Below are 20,872 nucleotides of genomic sequence, written 5' to 3'. Positions count from 1 at the left end.
ATTCTCTAAATGTTGTTTCACACTTTCCATGTGATTCTCCAAACTCACTCATCTCAAATGCGGAAAGCTTTCCAACCAACATATCTCTTGTCACTGTAGTCACACTCCAGATCTCATCAATAGCAACAACATTATGTTTATAGGCAGGAGACAAATATCTCAACACCTTAGCAACAATTTCATCTTCCTCAATGGTTCCACTGACACATCTAATACCCAGGACAAGGTCATTCACCTTAGCCATGAAAGAGTGTTTGTTCTCATCATCTCCCATCTTCAATATCTCATAATTTCCTTTCAAACTTTTCAACTTAGCAACCTTCACCTATTTATCACCTTCATACATAATCTCAAGCATCACCCTTATCTCATGTGTGGTCTGTAGTCCCATTACATTTTTCATCTCATAATCAGTCATGGCACTAAACAATGATTTCTTCGCTCTGATATTATGTTCAAATTCATTGATCTCATCAGGAGTAGATGGTCAATTCAGAGGAATAGTGTAGGCATTCTTTGTAATCTTCCAATAATCTTCACCAAGACATTTCAAGTGCACTTCCACCTAGTCCTTCCATATAGCATAGTTACTTCCATCAATTCTCAGACTATCCTTCTTAAAGATAACACCTTGAGCTGTCATCCTAGATCTTCTCAAGCGATTAAGCTTCTACTAGAGGATCTAGCTCTGATACCAATTGTTAGCAGCAGCCAAGAAGGAAGACTAAGGGGGGGGGCGTGAATCAGTCTTCACCAAAATACAAAAATTAAACACAAAACAAAATATTGATAAACTACAGTAATAAGACATATAAGAAAATTGAAAGCAAAACACACAACACCAATATTTTGATGTGGAAAACCCGGTTAAGGGAAAAACCATGATGGGAACCTACCCATAGTAAAATGATACTCTGCAGTAGTATGTGAAAATATTACAATGGGGAATGCACATGCATTCAAGCACACTACCTAGAGCTCACTGCTCAAATGATAATGGACCAGAAGGGTACAACCCTCAGGGAAGTCTTACTGAGTTATAATAAGATTCAAACTACAATTCGAAAGAAATGAACTGAAAGAATAGCATCTCCAAATGCCTGATTACCTAGTTCTAGATAAACATAGGTGTCTTCTCTGCAACACCAATCTCTCCTCAAACTCAACATTGAAGGATAAGTCACTTGAACGCACATAAACCTCTTTCTAATAATGCAGACATAATATCGACACCTAAATTACTTGAATATATCACCTATATATACAAATCATCAACCTTGATAACAAGGTCGGCTAAACCCTCAACCCTCAATTACAAAATTACCTCACACAATAACAAGATCTATCACCAAACCAATATAATAGTTTACAAAGTATAACATGGTCCTAAAACAAATTCCCAAATTCTCAACTCCACTAGAAATCACGCCAAGATCAACCACAACATGCTACACCACCAAGAAAACCGCATAACACAAAAATCATCACCGATTGATAGAAACCATCAAAATATTTCACAATGATCAATGTGGATCATCAAAACAAATAGGACACAACTAGGAAACACCAACAAACATTTTAGAAACATTAGGAACAATTGCACCAACACCACTTATCAAATCTTCATCGATCAATATTTGAAAGCTCAAGAGCACAACCAATCGGCAACTATCATGGAGAAAGATAACTTGCAGAGCACCAAATCATGACCCATCTAACATGAAGATACACAAGACCATCCTAATAAATATCCCAAAAACTTAGTAGAAGATCTGATGACACCGGAATATACCAGAGGATATACTGAGCTTTGCAAAACAAAACAACAAACTGAATCATAAGATCTTCCCAAACACACCGAAGCAATACACATAAATATGTTGACATAAATGACAACAACATATCTCAGCAGCAACAATGACCAACAATATCCAACACCCTTTTTCAAGATGCTTATGATTGGGTTATGAAGTATGATTTGTGTCAACAGTTTGTTGGTAAATCCAAGCTTGCAACATTTCCTCTTAAACCAATGGTGCTTGAGGAACCATTTCAGCAATGGGGTATTGATTTTATTGTCCTGGTCAATCCCGCATCTAGTGTAGGTCATCATTATGTGTTGACTACCATAGATTATTTTACTAAATAGGTTGAAGCAATTCCTGTCAAACATGCTACATCTGAGGTGGTGTGCGATTTTATAAAAGAAAACATTATTAGTAGGTTTGGTGTTCCAAACAAAATAGTAGCAGATAATGCTACTTATTTCTCTTCATATGAGATTACCCAATTTTTCTTTGAATATCATATTGATCTTGCTTATTCTTCAGATTGTTATCCGCAGGCTAATGGTCAAGCGAAATCAAGAAACAAGAATCTAATTACAATAATTAAAAAATCGGTTGATGAAAATTAGTGTTTGTGGTATAAGGTGTTGATTGATGCTTTGTGGGCAGATAGAATTACACCAAAGAGAGCCATTGGGTTATCGCCTTTTCAACTTATTTATGGTACTAATGCTGATATTCCAGTTACTTTAGAGTTACCAGCTCTGAAATTGATAAAAGCTAATTAAGATCAAACATATGGGAGTTCTCTTGACAAGTGCATCATGTTCCTTTCTAAGCTTTAGGAGAAGAGAATTCAAGTGGTGTATCATATTTTAGAACGCTGAAATCAAGTCAAGACTCTTTTTGACAAGAAAGAAAAACAAAGAGTTTTTCAAGTTGGTGATCTTATCTTGCTTTGGGATGCGAGACGCGAGCCTAAGGGAATGCATGGTAAATTTGATACTTTTTGGACATTACCTTTCACTATTCATGAAATTTGTGGTGAAGGCAATTACCTCCTTGTATATAATGATGGAACTCCATTTAATTTGATGCACATTGGCAACTGACACTCATCTGAGCTCATGGTGTTGTCATTGATGGCAACACACATCATTTTGGGTTGGATACTTATCCGATACTCAGCGGTATTCTAGGATTGGCATCCGACATTTAAGGAAACTGACATTATGAAAAGCAAGGGAAACCGACAAACTAGAAACCAGTATTTGGAGGCCGAAATAGTAGATTGATCCAGCAAAGGTTAAAGTGGCAATGGTCATAAAGATTAATGCTTATATTTTATTTTGGGCCGACATGTATTTATCTTTTGTAATTATGATTGTAAGATGACATAAAGCATTCATGTTCATGTATGTAAGGGTATATAAGTTAGTTCGGTTAGGTCATTTTGTGATATAGATGTAATAGGATTTATGCAATTGTGTGAGTGAGATCTTGATCGACATAATGCAATTGTAGTGATCTGTAGTCAGTCTTGGTTATTTTTGAAGAGGATTGGAAAGAAAATTAGGTTGCCGGTAAGGAAGGAGACAGTGTTAACCAGTACATTCAATGCTTAAATTAGAACTCATCTAGCATATCAGATGCACACTCAAAGTTCAGAATTTTGTTTGTAATTCGGTATTTTATATCTATAGTTAGTGAGACTCCTTTGTGATGAGCAGTGCACTCTAGGCAATGTGCCTTCCTATATGTGCATGCCCCCTTTTTATGTAATATTTATTCAACTGGTCAGTGGATAGATAATATGGGTCATGAATCCCACTATGGTTTTTCCTCTTTGAGATTTTCCACGTATAAATTTGTGGTGTTATGGGGTTGATCTTTGTGGTTGCTATGTTCTTCATTATATCTTATTTATATGCTTACCGGTTGTTAATTGGAAAAGTATCTAAAGGAATTAAATTCTTAATTACTTGTAGAACACTGATTCACTCCCCCCCTCTTAGTGCTCTTGGATTCCAACAATTGATATTAGAGCTTCGTGCCTCAGAATAAGTCTAACAACATGAGGAAGATCCTGAATATGAAATCCATGGAGATGAGTTTGGAGAAAGAACTTGAAGTAGCACTTGAAGACTATGATTTTGAAAGATTGAAGAACTTGAAGCTGCAAGATGAGCTGAATTCTAAAAAAGATGAGCTGAGATATACAAAGGAATTCATCCTTACTCTGCAAGAGAGGTTGTCATCTGCATAATCCAAAAGGAAAGAACTCTTACAAAATCAGGATGATGAAGAGAAGAATGCTTTAAATAAACTATGTTAGAATATGAGTCAAGAAAATGGTGTCATGAAGAATTAAATGCAAGCCCTAACCATGAGGATGTCTAAGGAGATTGAAGACTGGAAGAAGAATGAAGAAAATCTTGCCAAATCTCTAAAAATGGAAATTTATGTCAATGAGGAATTAGGGTTCAATAGGGTTCAAATAGGGTTTTGGCACTACTAAGAAAAAGGAACTTGAAGTTAAAATAGGGTTCAATAAGAAAAGGAGGCAAGGTCAAGTAAATAAGATAGGATAGGTTGTCAATAAAATGTCCAGTGAAATCAAGCAGATTATTGGACTAGCAAATTCATCTTCTCCGACAGCAATTCAGGCCTCATCGACAGCAGCAACCGACAAAGGTGTGATGAAAAGGAAGAAACCAAAAACCTTTATTGCCCCAGTTGCCTCTGGATTTGAAATTGAAGAAGAACCCTCTAAGATTCCCAAAATTTACATGAGAATTCAGAGGAAGAAGCCCGAGGAAGGAAAGCAGCAGAAAACCAAGATCACCCCTCCGAGAACCCATAAGCAACCTATGAAGGAAAGGAAGCTTATAGAGAAGAGGAAATCAGTCATAGATACAACTTCCTCATCTGGGAAAGAGAATTGGATAAGGCTCTTGAATCCGGTAAAAGTACAAAAATTATCCCTCCTTTATCTGTAGATGAATTGATTGATCAAATCACTAAGGATGAAATTTTGAGTAATATACAATATTATTATGTGCATATGGATGATGTTGAGCAAAAGGAAACTAAGGAAGCAGTTTTGTTATACTTAGATATATATAAGAAATCCTTAATTGAGATAGAAAAGAAAATACTAGCAAAGTTATATAATAAATTAGATGGTATAAGACTATCTGCACTTGAGGAAGACATGCATATAAATATTCAAGAATTGTTAACTGTTTGTGGTGCAATAACTAAAGAGGAGATGCAAAAGTGCCTTGAATTTGCAAATAAAACAATTTTACGGAGTAGGAATAGGCATGTTAGCTCAATGGTGGGAAGAGTGAATGAAATAGTCAAAGAGACTCATGAGGCATGGGTAAAATTCTCTATTGATAATCCAGAATTCTTCACATCACTGGAAGTTCCTCCTAAGTCTGACATTCCAGACATCCTGGTTGATGCTAGGGGGAAAGGCATATTAGGTGAAGACCCACCGGTTTTGGATAAGAAATAAATGGAGGATATACAGGAAAATAAACCGACACATAATATTGAGGACAATTTTCCTCCGTTTATTGATGTAGATAAATTTGAGATTCATGATGTAGTGGCTGAAGAAATAATTGCACCAAGTGGCGAAGCCATTGGTGCCAAGGAGAAGGAACAAGAAGAAAAAGAATAGAAGGTAGAGGAGAAGGAGAAAGAACAAGAATAGGTTTAAGTTAGGGTACCGACACCATCACTGGTTGTTGGTCCCTCATTGTTGGCACTTGACACATCCGGTCAAGTAGATTTTAGTCATTTTGAGAAGAAGAATATTGAGCAGTTGACCAGCTCTGAGTTAATGTTTGTTGCAAAATAGAATCTTATGAAGGAAGGATCAGAGGACAAGCAAGTTATAGAATAAGCCATTCCAATCCTACAGTAGCTTTCCCCAGAATACAAGATCAGTCAGGTAGCTAGCCCTTCCGGCAAGCTAAAGGGTTTGACAGAACACATTGCTAAGGAGTACAAAACTCTACAACAAGTGTCAAACTGGCAATTGGTGGAGAGGTATAATGAATCTAGGAAGGTCACTTGTGATAACATGATCACATAAGATAAGGCAAAGCTGACAGAATAATTGACAAGGATTGATGAATCCCTTCATCAATGCAACAATATTTACCGGTCTTGCACTAACATAACTAAATTAATAGCAGACTTGGAAGATAAAATAAAAGTGGCTAAGGTCCTGTTACAAAATCTTGCAAATAATTTTGATGGTACTCAGTCATTGACCAGCACTACTGATGGTCAATTTTTTCTTTCAGAATCAAATATTTTTGCTTTGGAGAAGGATAGGGATAGGTTAACCTGGCGGGCTAGAGAATTGAGAGGTTTGGTCAGTCCTCGACTAAACACTTTATTGCTTCACAAAAGGGAATGTGTAGAATAGATTAGTAAGACCATACAAGACTCATTAATAGAAGAAGAATTGCTTGCATACATTCTTAATGGGTTTGTATCAATTTTGGGAACATTGAAAACCGACTGGGACACTTGGGATTTTTGAAGAGTGCTTACTCTGAAATATTCAAGTAAATTTAGATCCGGTAAACACAAATTTTGATCTCATTCATTTCTTATCATTTTCCCTGGCTTTGGAATTATTCTCAAAGGGGAAGAGGATGGATCTGAAAAATGTTAAGGGACATAAGAAGTCATGTATAGCTTAGGGGGAGTAGCTTTCAGAGATCAGTTTTTGGGAAGTTTTTGGACAAGAACCGGAACAAAAATTGAATGATCCATTTTTCACACGAGTGTTTCCATCAATGCCAGAGGGGGAGATTGTTGGCAACTAACACTCATCTGGGCTCATGGTGTTGTCATTGATGAAAACACACATCATTTTGGGTTGGATACTTATCTGGTACTCACCAGTATTCTAGGATTGACATCTGACATTTAAGGAAACCAACATTGTGAAAAGCAAGGGAAACCGGCAAACTAGGAACCGATATTTGAAGGCCGACATAGGAGATTGATCTGACAAAGGTTAAAGCGGAAACGATCATACCGATTAATGTTTATATTTTATTTTGGGCCGAAATATATTTATATTTTGTAATTATGATTGTAAGCCAACATAAGGAATTCATGTTCATGTATGTAAGGGTATATAAGTCAGTTCGGTTAGGTCATTTCGGGATATAGATGCGATAGGATTTATGCAATTGTGTGAGTGAGATCTTGATCGACAAAATGCAAATGTAATGATCTTTAGTCGGTCTTAGTTATTTGCAAAGAGGATTGGAAAGAGAATTAGGTTACCAGTAAGGAAGGAGATAGTGTTAAATGGTACAGTCATTGCTTAAATTAGAACTCATCCAGCATATCAGATGCACACTCAGAGTTCATAATTTTGTTTGTAATTCAGTATTTTATATCTGTAGTCAGTGAGGCTCTTTTGTGATGAGCAATGTGTTCTAGGTAGTGTGCCTTCTTGCATGTGCAGGCTCCCTTTTTATATAATATTTATTCAATTGGCGAGTGCATAGATATTGTGGGTCACAAATCCCACCGTGGTTTTTCCTCTGTGAGGCTGTCCACGTATAAATCTATGGTTTTATAATGTTGATCTTTATGGTTGTTTTGTTCTTCATTATATCTTGTTTTTATGCTTCCCGGTTGTTAATTGGAAAAGTATCTAAAGGAATTAAATTCTTAATTACTGGTAGAACATTGATTCACCCCCCCTCTCAGTGTTCTTGGATTCCAACATGGTCAACATCTCAAATTATTTACTCAATAAAGTTTCGGCAAGTTGGTTTGGATCTTTCCCTTTATTTTATTTTGTTTTTGTTCTTCCCCATTGCTTGAATCCAGTTCAATGGATGGATGAAGGCACAGAGAGATCTAGAATTCTACACCTTTTACTCTTTCTTAAAAGAATGGTCAAAATAGTGTTTCCTAGTCAGAGCCAATGTTATCCTCATTTTTAGGGTTAACAAAAAAATGAGGGTACCCCACAAATTTTATCTCATTTGTGATTTTTCCTACTCTATGGTTCGCTTGACGAGACATTTTTGTCATCATAAGCATTTTTTTCCCATGTTTTACACTTATTCACTTTTATGTGAAGTCTAGGTGTAAATCGGGTTTACAACCCAATTTACACTAAGTTAGGCATTTTTGGTGTAAATCGGGTTCATAAACCCGATTTACACCTCTTTTTGGCTATTTTAACCTTTAACATGTGCAATTCAGGTTCATAGACCTGATTTACATCTCATAGGTACAAATCGGGTTTATAAACTCAAATGGCACTCATTTATTGCACTTTTAGTTACTTGTCGCTCATTGGAAGAATTGGTTTGTGAGTCTTTTACCTCGGGTTTTAAGATTTATTTATCTCTTTTTACCCTCATTTTAATCTTTCCCAAGTTGATTTCATGGCTGGAGGGAGAAGAATTCAATCTTTCATTTTGAGTATGTATCTATTTTTCCCTCTTGCTAGGGTTTTAGAAACCCTTTATTTTAATTTTTGTATGCATTTCACTAGTTTTTATTACTATATTTTTTGTTTGGATCATATAATCTTAAAATATTTTGATTATTTCCTCTCGATTTTCCTTTTTGGTATCATGGCGGGGTCATAGGCCCAACATGTGCCATTGGGTAGTTCATGGCTGGTCTACGACCTCACCACAACCTCACCTTTCTTTCGTGTTATACCGAATGTTTTTTACTACATTATGATGTGGGTGGGGCTGTTAGCCTGTTGGTGTTTGGCGGGTCAGCGATCCCAACCACATGTTGTTTCCTTGTATTTCATTGAGGTGTTGGTGGGGCCATAGGCCCGCCATGTTGGATATTGTTGCTTCTAGGATATGTTATTGTCATTGATGTCAACATATTCCTGTGTCTTGGTGTTGTAGAAAGTTGTTTGGTGTTCTAGTGATTGCATTGAGTTGATATATTTGATTTATATATTTGGGATGCTAGAATATTTCATTCCTTATTGGTTTCAGTGATCCAAAAGTTTACTTGATCATATTATTTGATTCGGTTTGTAGTTCAGTTTTCTTGTTCTGTGGTTGGCAGAGTTTGGTATTTGATCTGGTGAGCTCCAATATGATCATATCTTTGGTTGCGGATTTGGGAAAATATTTTGGATGTTCATGTGTATCTTCAATTTAGATGATTCATGATTTGGTGCTCTACAAGCTATATTTCTAGTCTGAATCATTGTTGTTGAGTGTTCCTAAGAGTTAGTGTGTTGATCAATGAAGATTTGAATAAGTGGTGTTGGTGCAGCTATTGTGGATGGTTCTAATGTGATTGCTGGTGTTTCTTGATCATGTCCTATTTTTTTGGTGGTCCACATTGATCATTGTGTGCATTCTTGGTGAATCTGTTGATTCAGTGATAGTTTTTGTGCTATGCAGTATTCTTTGTGGTGTAACGTGTTGCGGTTGATCTTGGCAAGATTTCCAATGATGATGCATGTTTGGAGATTTGGTTTAGGTCCATGCTATGTCATATATCTTATTATATTGGTCCGGTGGTTGATTTATGTATCGTGTGATGTAATTTTATATTTAAGGGTTGAGGGTTTGGCTGACCATGTAGTCAAGGTTAATGAATTGTATAAATAGGTGGTATAGTCATGAAATTTTGGTGTCGATGTGGTGTTTGCATTATCAGAGAGTGGTTTATGTGTGAATAAGAAAAATTATCCTTTAGTGTGTTGTATTGAGCAGAGATTGTTGCACGACAGACAAATGTTCTTAACCAGAACTATCATCATACATAAGGAGATTCTATATTTGCAGTTCATGTAATCTAGATTGTAGTCATATCATTATTATAAGGTAGTGAACTTTTCCCAAGGGTTGGAGCTTTCTGGGTCATCTATTTTGAGCAGTGAGCTCTAGGCAGTGTGCTTGAATGCATGTGCATTCCCCATTGTAATATTTACACATACTACTACAGAGTATCATTTTATTGTGGGTAGGTTCCCGGTGTGGTTTTTCCCTTAACCAGGTTTTCCGCATCAAAATCTTGGTATTATGTGTGCTGGTGCCATTGTGATTATCTTTATTCTTGTTGCCGTTGTTTAGATATGAGATTGTGCTTAAATTGTATAATCTAGTGAAAACTTTTCACCCCCCCTCTATGTTTTCCTTCTTGGTTGCTGCTAACAATTGGTATCAGAGCTAGATCCTCCAGAAGAAGCTTGACTGCTTGAGGAGATCCAGGATGGAAACTTATGTGTTCAAGAAGGAGAGTCCTAGAATTGATGGAAGCAATTATACTATTTGGAAGGACCAGATGGAAGCTCACTTGAAATGCCTTTGAGATGAGTATTGGAATATTATGAAGAATGTTTATAATGTTCCTCAGAATGGACCAATTACTACTACTGAAATCAAGGAAGCTGAAAATAACATAAGAGATAAGGAAGCATTGTTGAGTGCCTTGACTGATTCAGAGGACTAATGTGATGGGTTTGTAGACTGCACATGAGATCTGGAAGAAGCTATAGACCTTGTATGAAGGAGATGCATAAGTGAAAGTTGTTAAGTTGTAGAGTTTGAAAGGGAAGTATGAAGCATTGAAGATGCGAGAAGATGAAAATATATCAACCTTTATGGCTAGGGTGAATGATCTTGTCATGAATATCAGATGTGCTAGTGGAACCGTTGAAGAAGATGAGATTGTTGCTAAGGTGTTGAGATCATTGCCTCTTGCTTACAAGCCTAAAGTAGTTGCTATTGATGAGATCCAAAGTGTGACTACAGTGACTAGAGACATGTTGGTGTTGGAATCCAATAACACTGAGAGGGGGGGGGTGGGTGAATTAGTGTTATACCAGAATGATCAATTTTAGCCTTATTAAAACATGCATACACCAACTGGTATACTGGTACATACATAATTGAAAGAAGTAAAGAAACCAATAAGCCAATCACATAAATGAGAACCATAACACACAAAGTTATACGTGGAAAACCTCAAAGAGGAAAAACCACGGTGGGATTCGTGACCCACAATAGCAATCCACTAGCCATATGAAGAGATATTATAAAATATAAGGGGCCTACATTTGTAGGAAGGCTTATATCCTAGAGAACACTGCTCAATCACCAAAGGACCCTCACTAAATACATATAAATCCAGTCTACAATCCAGAGAAGTGTTGAACTGCTAAGATAGAATCTTCTATGCGAGAGTACAGTTCCATTTTAAGCTTTGTCTGTTCTGATATAAAACCCTAAACCCTTTATCGGAATAACCCTTACATAAATATCCTCACATACATAATCCCTTTGATATATTTTGCATTGTATCACATTCACATATCCATCTCCATCTCTATCTCTCTCAAGAATGATCTAATCCAACTGACCTATATATCCTATACAACTTATCATGCCTTATGTCGACATACAAAGATAATTATAATATCAAATTACATGTCAACTAGATAACATAAATGCATGAATATCAAAAATAATTGCCGATGTCGGCCTCCAATACCGATAACCATATTCTAAACCACGTCGGCCTGCATTTTCGGTAACCAAAGAAATCCTTCTATCCTGCTGGTGTAGTGTTTGTGAAAAGCCTATTGGTATAGAACTGAACCAAAATATGAAGCCGGAACAAAATACCATGTTGCCATCAATGACAACATTGTGAAACCAACCAATAGAGTGTCAATTGCCAACAATTGGTTGGAAAACTTATTGCATTTGAGTTGAGCGAATTTGGAGAATCACATGCAAAATCAGAGACTGCATTTAGAGCCTCTATATCCAAGAAGCATAAGTATGATTTGGGAGAAAGTTCATGCTTGGTATCCAGATTTGAAAGAGAAAAGAGAGAGATGGAAGAACAAGAAAGATAACTGGATGAGCTTGAAGCCCTTATTGCTCAGAGATTGCCTAATGGAGCCAGTAAGTATGATGGAAAGTTACCTTTGAAATGTTTCTCTTGTAATAAGATAGGACATTTTGCTTCTAGTTGTCCTGAGAGAATGTCTAGATATGATAAGCATGAGAGACATGATAGATCTGATAAGTATGATAGATATGAGAAGCATGATAAGAGTGATAAGCCCTATAAGTCCTATCGGAAGTACAAAAATCAAAAGAGATGCTATTATGTTGTTGATGAAGGTGTGACATATGAAGAATCAGAGAATAGGAATTCAAAAGATGAATTTGTAGTTATTTCTATCAAGGAAGATGATCCAGTATCAGTGAATCCTACAAGTTGCATTGTTGAGGAGAAAGCTTTAGCTGCTAAAATTGAGGAGAAAGATGAATGGTGATTGACAATGGTTTGTCACACCATATGACAAGTGATAAAAGAAAATTTTTGAGTATGAAAAGATATGATGGTGGTATAGTGAGATTTGGATATGACAAAGCTTGTGTGATTCGTGGTAGAGGTTCTATATCTTTCAATGATAAGCATAATACTAATGATGTCTTGTATGTTGAAGGTTTGAAGCATAATATTTTGAGTGTTGGACAACTAGTTGACAAGGGATATGATTTGCAACTCAAGAATGGAAAATATAAGATCCTAAATCCCTTCGGTATAGAGATTGCATCAGGGACTAAGACTAAAGGTCATGCAGGAGAATCCCTGGTCTATGAGCAATCTTGCATCAACCAAAAATATTTCCTTTCAGTTTAGTTCTTGTTTAGTTCAGTGTGCATTTTTTTGTGTTCTTATCGGTAGTTGCTTGCTTTTCATTGCAAATCTTATTTTCAGTTTCCAAGCTGGTTCTTGTGCTTAATTCCATATTTTTAGTCCATTTGGATTCTTTTCCGGCTAGTTATCATTCCTAGTTGATTGTTTCTGGGTTTCGAGACAGTTCTTGTGCTTACCGATTAACTTTCCTTCATTACCGGAGTGGTTCTTGGCATGTGGATCTATTGGGGGTCTTTTTCGATGTTCTTGGGCATGTGGTTGACCTTCTTGCTGATCTGATCTTCTTGGTTGTTATTTTCCAGAATGATTTCTTTCATTCTTAGGGCCGACCTAGTTGCACGTTTCATTTTCCTGGATTGGTAAATGTAATCTTTTGAGGCCGACCCAGATATGTTCCGGAGGGTATATATATGGCACTATGTAATCATTTGTAGGACAAAGGATGTAGAAATCACAATAAGGATTGAGATTGGTAATTAGTGATCCGGTTGATTCTAAGAGTCCCGATTGGATTGTGTTTGGCTTGTAGCCTGCATGTAACCGGTTAATTACCAGATGTTCTATGATGATTGTATGATGATAATGGGTTGGTTTCCATAATTTCGAAGGAAATAATATGATTTGTTTATGTAATCTTGCTATGTTTTCTTATAGATTTTGTTGTGTTACTCTTGCTTCATAAGCTGTATAATTCTCTTTGAGGGTTTTATCGGTTATGGCTGCATCAAAAGGTAATATCTTTCACTTGAATGCTGGTGAGAAAAGTTGTTTGATTTCTCAGATTGATGAAAGCTGGTTGTGGCATAGGAGAATGTGTCATGTTAATTTTGATTGCATGATAAGGATAATTTCTACTCAAGTTGTTAGAGATTTGCCTAAGATTGTGAAGCCCACTAATCCGGTATATAAGGAATGTCAGATGGGAAAGAAAACAAGAACTTCATTTAAGAGTAAGTTGTATTCATCTAATGGATTGCTAGATCTTGTTCATACTGACTTATGTGGTCCTACTAGAGTGAGAATCATGTAGGGTGATAGATATTTCATGTTTCTAATTGATGACTATTCAGGGATGATGTGGGTTGCCTTCTTAAGGGAGAAATCATAAGCATTGGAGAAATTCAAGATATTCAAAGCCAGAGTGGAGAATGAGACAGGATTGAAGCTAAAGTGCTTGAGATCAGACAGAGGAGGAGAATTTACATCAGGAGAGTTCAATACATTCTATGATAGGAATGAAATTAGAAGACAATTCTCTGCTCCTAGAACCCCTCAACATAATGCAGTTGTTAAAGGGAAAAAAAAACTATCTTGGATGTTGCGAGGACTATGCTGGTTGAAGAAAATGTTGCGCAGACCTTTTGGAGAGAAGTTGTTAGCACTGTTGTTTACACATTCAACTAGGTTCATGTTAAAAGTGATTCCGATAAGACTCCTTATGAGTTATGGTTTGGTCATGTTCCTACAGTTAGATATTTCAGAGTTTTTGGAAATAAATGTTATATCAAGAGAGATGAGGATATAAGAAAGTTTGATGCAAGATGTGATAAAGGAATCTTCTTGGGATATTCTACAAAGAACAAGGCCTACCGATGCTATAATAAGAGATTAAAGAAGATAGTTGAGAGTGCAAATGTTAAGGTGGATGAATGTCTTGGAAAGCAGATCAAAGAATGCGGATATGATTTTGATGATGAAGATGTTGTTCCTAAGCTTGTGAAGACTGAGATCTTGAAGCAGATTGATCCAGTGGTGACATTTAATCTGGATATTGCTGCTAACATGCCATGCATCATGATGTGGTGTTGGAGGGTCTACGACCCCATCCAACACATAGTTTACCCACAGTTTTTGCAGTGATCATTAATGGTGTTTGGCATGGCTATAGGTCCACCATACACCATAAACCTTGCTTGACAACATGTTCTTATATGTTATGGTGTATGACAGGTTTCTAAACCCGCCCTCCACCATTTCTTTTGATCTTCCTTTTTGGTGTTCTGCAGGTCTATGAACTCGACCAACACCTCTTTGCCATGATATTTTTAATATATAATTAAGGTTTATAAACTCGAATTACACCTATTTTTTTCCCAAATGTAACTAGAACTTTGAAAACCCTAATTACATCTTTTCGTACATTGTTTTTTAAATGAATTTTTTTAAATTTATTTATTCAAAATTCATTTATTGCTCACACATAAATGGTGATTTTTCATCTAATTTACCATGGAGATATTAATTTGTCAAAAGGGGGTTTTTGGAAAACCTAATTGTTTCAAATGCACTATTTTCAAAATTTGTTCAAGTCATATGAACAAAAGTGAATTGATCCAATATATTATTATAATGTTGATGATTGTCTTTTTCTCTCAGTATTATTGTTATATCAATGACAGAGGTTTCTCCAAACCAAAAAGGAATAAAATTCAAGAAGCAAGACCCACATCCGATTTTTCCACCTTCTTCAGTTACTTCTAATATTGATCATATTAGAGACATGGAGATAGCTCATGTTGATCTGGAAGAATTTCAAAAAAGAATCAAGAAACCACCTTCATATCATGACATGAAAGTTGTTATCAATAGTGGCATCCACTTAGTAGCATCTTTTCCCATGTTGGCTTAGGATCCTAAATTTGTAATAGAAATGGAAAATCATTTTGATCTAGATAGGAGAAGTGTGAATGGAAAATCAAAGAAGAAATTGATTAGACTTGATGAATAATTCTTTGATTCACTCTTCAAGTGTCACAGTATTGAGAAGAATATTGATATTACAATGCAGTTAGCTATAGCCTACAATGATAAAAATTCAGATAAATGTAGGCATAATATGAATGACAGTTGGCTTAAAACCCCCAAGACCTACTATTGCAAAATGGCCAAAGACTATTCCTAGAAGTGACTTAATTTAAGAGGTTAATGATTTGATAATTCTTTTAAGTAGAGTTAAAGTAATTCCTACTTCTAATACTTTCTATAAATGGATGTATCAGTATATTCATGTGATCTGACAAAAAAAGGAGAAGATATTTTGGGGAAAACAAATTAATGATGCCATCTGTGAACAACCCGCTACACTTAAGTTCTATATGAATTCTTACTTGGTGTATATTGCGGCTTCAATGAGATATTTTCCTAGATTGTCTACTATTGGCGATAGGAGGCAAATTGAGGTAGACAAATATTATTCCCAGTTGGTTCTTCAAGAAAGTCATAACCATTTTTGAAGAGTGAATGATGCTTTCTTTGGTTAGTATATGGTTATGCTGAATAAGAACTTGTATGATAAGAGAGTATCTGATCATGCATGGGAAGTAGTGAATCAATATGGATGCATGTTTCTTCAATTTCCAACATTTACATATATCAAGGTTGGATGTTTCAATGATGAGCCTTTCATGCTTCCTAGATACCCTTCCGACAAGATTGTACTGATGGAGCTAGCTCATCAAATGAATGTTGTGCATGAGGCCCAATCAGGTTCTCATAAGATGGGCTTAAAATTTTCTCTTTTGGAAGGTATTCTATCAATTCCATCTTTAAGGCTCGAGCAATGGAGGAGGAGATGAGAAGAGTTACCATGAGGTTCTTTAAATCTAGAAAGGACTTTGATTACAGAGGAATGAGAAATAAACTAAAGAAGGCATATGTACATGTGCATCAGATTGAATATGTTTGGGCTGATTGTAGGTATGAGCATGATGTAAGAAAACTTGATTATTGTCGATTGACAGTTCAATAGATTGAGGACTTTGTTCTTGTCGATGTTCTTGAATATTTGAAGGAATGCGGTGATATCTTGGACCCAATGTATGAGAAGAACAAGGTTTCTTCTACTCCTTTGCCTCTCATTCAGTGGTCACAAAAGGAGTGCACTTCTATTAGGGCATGTTTTCAGAGTATTGTTAGGAATAATAATGTTTGGTTATCTTTGCATGGTGTTCCTTTTAAACCTTTCTCTCCTGCTTCTAAACATGACATTGTTGGCCCAATGGGAAAGAGATTGGAGGTTAGAACAAAGAACAAACATGATCCTGCTACTCCAACAAAGGCTCCTAAGTTGAAATTTACAACTGGGTCTAAGAAAAGTAAAACTCAAGAAGAACCTTTGAGTTCTAATGTTTAGGAAATATTAGTTAGAGGTATCATATGAATAAGAGGAGGACGATCATCTTGATGAAGAGTTAATTCATGGACAAGAGGATGAGCAAGAACAAAATGAATTGGATGTAGAAGAGATGCCACGAGCAGAAGAATCCTTACTTTTGGTATCTTTTCCTTCATCTATGTTACAAGTTCTCAATTCTACTTTTGAGCCTGAGCCTCTAGTGGTCACATGTATCTTCCACTAGTTCTAGTGAGTCTTCTCTAGATAAACTCCATGAAAATATTGAGAATGTATTTTCTAATTTTCCCCCATTATTTGAAGTATCTGCAACCATGATGGATGATTTTGATAAGTTCATAAATTGAGCAATTCCTAGATACAATGAATCATCCCTTGAGAATCCTCCCCATGTTATTACCATGACCCCTCCTATAGTAACCACCACCATTCAGGATTCTATCAATCCCTCTCAGGAGATGGTAGCTGGTGAGGATGATGATGAAAATTTACCTCCTTGGTTAATGTCAATGTACCTAAAAGAAAGAAACAAGTTGTTTCTCTTGAAGATTTTGATTTCAGCCATCTTGTTCTTGTGAAGTCGAAGACGGTCAAGAAAGCCAAAACTTTGTCGAGGGTAAAATTTGATAAGAATAAGAATAAGTATGCAGATATTGTAATTCCTCCTTAAGATGCTATCATTGGAAAGGTCCAAGATTTAGATTATACCATTCAAAGGATTGATCTGGGTATGCAAACGCATGATTATGTGGCACAGGATGCTCAGTCCACCTTAGAGGCTTTAGTTTCCAGATATGATGAGGATAAGGTAAAAAAAGATTAGCTTAAGGAACGAATTGAGAAACTCACCTAAATTCTTATCAAAGTGACCAATGATTCAGAAGTTATTGAACTAGTGGTAACTTCTTTGGATGATCAAGTTGTTAAGAGAGCTGAGGAGGTCACATCAAGGATCGAATTCCTAGGGGAATGGATAGATCAAATGATCAGTCAAGGTACATGACTCCTGAGTTCAACTTGCACCATTTTCAACAACCTTGATGTTGTGAGGACAGAGGTGGACAATACCATAGGAATTTTCTTCTAGGAACTTGAAACACAAGAAAAGGATTTTGAATCCTAGTTGCAGTTTGAAGATTATGATCTTGATGATATCATCCAAAATGGTGTCATTCCTTCATGGAACATGTACATTGAGCAACGAGAAGCTTTGGAGAAATGAATGAATGTTCTTGAGCATCTAGTGAAGGATATGAGAAAAGAACAAAAGGAATGTGCTGATAAGAAAATAAAGATTGTTGCCAAAATCTCTGAAATCCGATGTTCTTTCCTTGATAAAAATGAAAAGGTGTTCAATGAAAATGAATTCATCTAAGAGTTTAGCTTACTCTTGACTGTTGAGGTTGATAGGGAAGACTTCTCTTTGTCCTCCATTGATAAATTACTTGATCTTCAATTAATTCTTGATTTACTTGATTCAATTCTAAAGAAACATAAGTGTTGTACCGAGTTAGAAGATTCTATCACAAGGGTCAAAGTCATCACTAAGAGCACCTTGGGACCTAATAGAATTCAAATGAAGAATTCTTTGAAGAAGGTTGAGGAAATATAGAAGTGAGATTCAGCTCAAGAGAATGACACTTAGTCATTTCTATGTTTTTCTAGTTGCATTTTATTATGTCTATTGACACCTCAAGTGTCATTTTGTAACTGCACATGTGCACCTGTTGAGTGCACAAGTCCTAAGTCAAATAAAACTCTTGTTTTTACTTAGTCATTGAATTAGTTATAATTTCCTATTTTCATGTTGCATCCCTCTACTATAGATATGAGGGTTATTTTTGTAATAAGGATCTTTTTCCATCTTTATTTATGCAACAAAAGTGCCAAAGTGAAAATCAAATTGAGACTTAGTGTTCATTTTGTAAATTTACAATTTAATTAAGAGAGGGAGAATCTTGGCATTCAAAATTTGTTTTGAGTTTAATATTTTATATGATATGAATTTTCTTATGTCATTGGTGTCATATATTCTCTAATGATTAAAATTGGATATAGTCTTGGTGTTAAAAATTGAAAAGTATTTCGAGTCTTTACAAGTAATCTTTGAGTTACTTTGTAGTTTCAAGAATTGGAAATTGGTTAAGGGGATATTGCTTTAAGTCTTTGAGCTTTTACAAATTACCTCTAAAACTTATATCTAGAAGATAAAAAGTAGAGTCTTTGTGTTATATGAACTATCTAGTTAGAGTAGAATATCTTTTGATATATTTGTGAGTCTTTGAGTTGACAATATATTTGGGTTATAGTGGTTGATAGGAATTTTGGTACATTGAAAATAATCTTTGTGTGCCTAAGTATGCTAACTATCGGCCCTAAGTCATTTTTAGAAAAGGGAAGTAACGAAAGATTGTTTTTTCATGGACACTTTACTTCCTAAGTAAATCAGTTAATATTACTGCAAGTTTTAAGTCATTTAGAGAAACAATTTATTCTAAAAAGAGAATCAGATATAACTAGTTCTAAAATAATAGGACTAAGTTATTATTGTACCTTGGATTAGTGTAAAGTTAGCAGGTAGGAAAAATATAAAGCAATGCAGTAGAAAGGGGGAGCCTTCCCTTATAATTAGGAGGGGTTATATCTTTCCTTCTAAGAGATATCATCTTGTGTGTTGTCATGAAACACACATTTTTTGAACCTTCATCAGTTTAAAGAACTTTCACCCAACACATCTTTTTAAGAAGTTTTCTTGGATCTCATCCATATTTTCACTTCCTTTGGGATCATCTTTAATTATCTTTGAAACATTAAATGCAACCTTTTTTCTTTCTCTTTTGATATCTTTTGTCTTAGATATTTCATTGGCAGATAATGATCCAAGGAGTTGATATATTGTATACTTATCTAAAGAATGACATTCTCCAATAGAAAAATTCTTAGGTTTGTAGGGTGTAAATAGAGTGATCAATTTTTTTCTCACAACATCACCTTCTTCTATCTTTCTACTAACACCTTTGATAGCTTTTAGAATCTCATTTACCCTATGTATTTAGCTTTCAACACCTTCATCATCAACCATCTTTAGACATTCACATTTCTATTTTAGATTCATTAACCTAGGCTACTTTGTCTTAGGATCTCCTTCATATTCCAAATTTATTTGGCTTCATTAAATCCAATGACATTGGCAAATACTACATCATTAATTTAAGCAATTAATAATTATAGTTCTAGCCTTTGCATTACTCTCATGATTCTTAACTTCATCTAGAGTCTAAGGTCCATTTGGTGAAGGCATATAGTCATATTTGATAATTCCTAGATTCCATCCTCTCCTTCCAATTAAATTTGTGCCATCAAGCCTTGGTGCTTTGAAATTAAGTTTCCACACCATTACGGATCTACCTCAACAATTAAGCTCTTCTAAGAGGAACCTTGCTTTGATAGCAATTATTTAACCCATGATAGAACTGAGAGGGGAGCGGGGTGAATCAATTCAAATATCTATGAACTGATTTATCAAAATTTAAGAAATTCTGAAAAACATCAACCATCAACACATGAACACCATGTTTACATGGAAAACCCAACAGGAAAAAACCACAGTGAGAATTATACTCACAATATAAATTAAAATGATTACAATGTTTTAGGCTCACTGCCAAGGAGCATCAACAAGACAAAGGTGCACTACCTTAGGGAAAGATATATAGAATTTCATAATTGAGGCTCACCACTTCAGGGAAAGATACAAAGGGTTTCCAAGAGACTCACTATCTTCCAACACCTTGTAGACCATTCTAATAGATGCTCTCACTGTTTGAAAACAACAACAACAAACTTGTACAGCCTGTGAACTAGAAAACCAAATGATACAACATTCATAGAGTACAAACAATATATTCAAAACCACATAACAAAAGCTTCATCATCTGGAGAAATGCAAAAAATTCTACCATTGGAGCATTAAGTATTCCTTCCTACATATTGAACTTGCCAAAACTGTAACTTTCCAGAGACATTTCATCAACACAAACTCAACAATAATACTAGACAAAGAGATCTACATCAAACTCAACACCAACACTAGATAGAGAAACATACAATAGTACAAGATCATATTTAGACCAAATTTCATCCATAATAACAAATTTGACATCAATGACAACATAACTTAGATTTCCAAAAAATGCATACTGATTGTAGACATCAACACCAGGAAGGTGGACAC

This window comes from Cryptomeria japonica, chromosome 8 (genome assembly GCF_030272615.1).
Source record: "Cryptomeria japonica chromosome 8, Sugi_1.0, whole genome shotgun sequence".
In the NCBI taxonomy this organism is placed as follows: Eukaryota; Viridiplantae; Streptophyta; class Pinopsida; order Cupressales; family Cupressaceae; genus Cryptomeria; species Cryptomeria japonica.
This window is presented reverse-complemented; position numbering follows the sequence as displayed.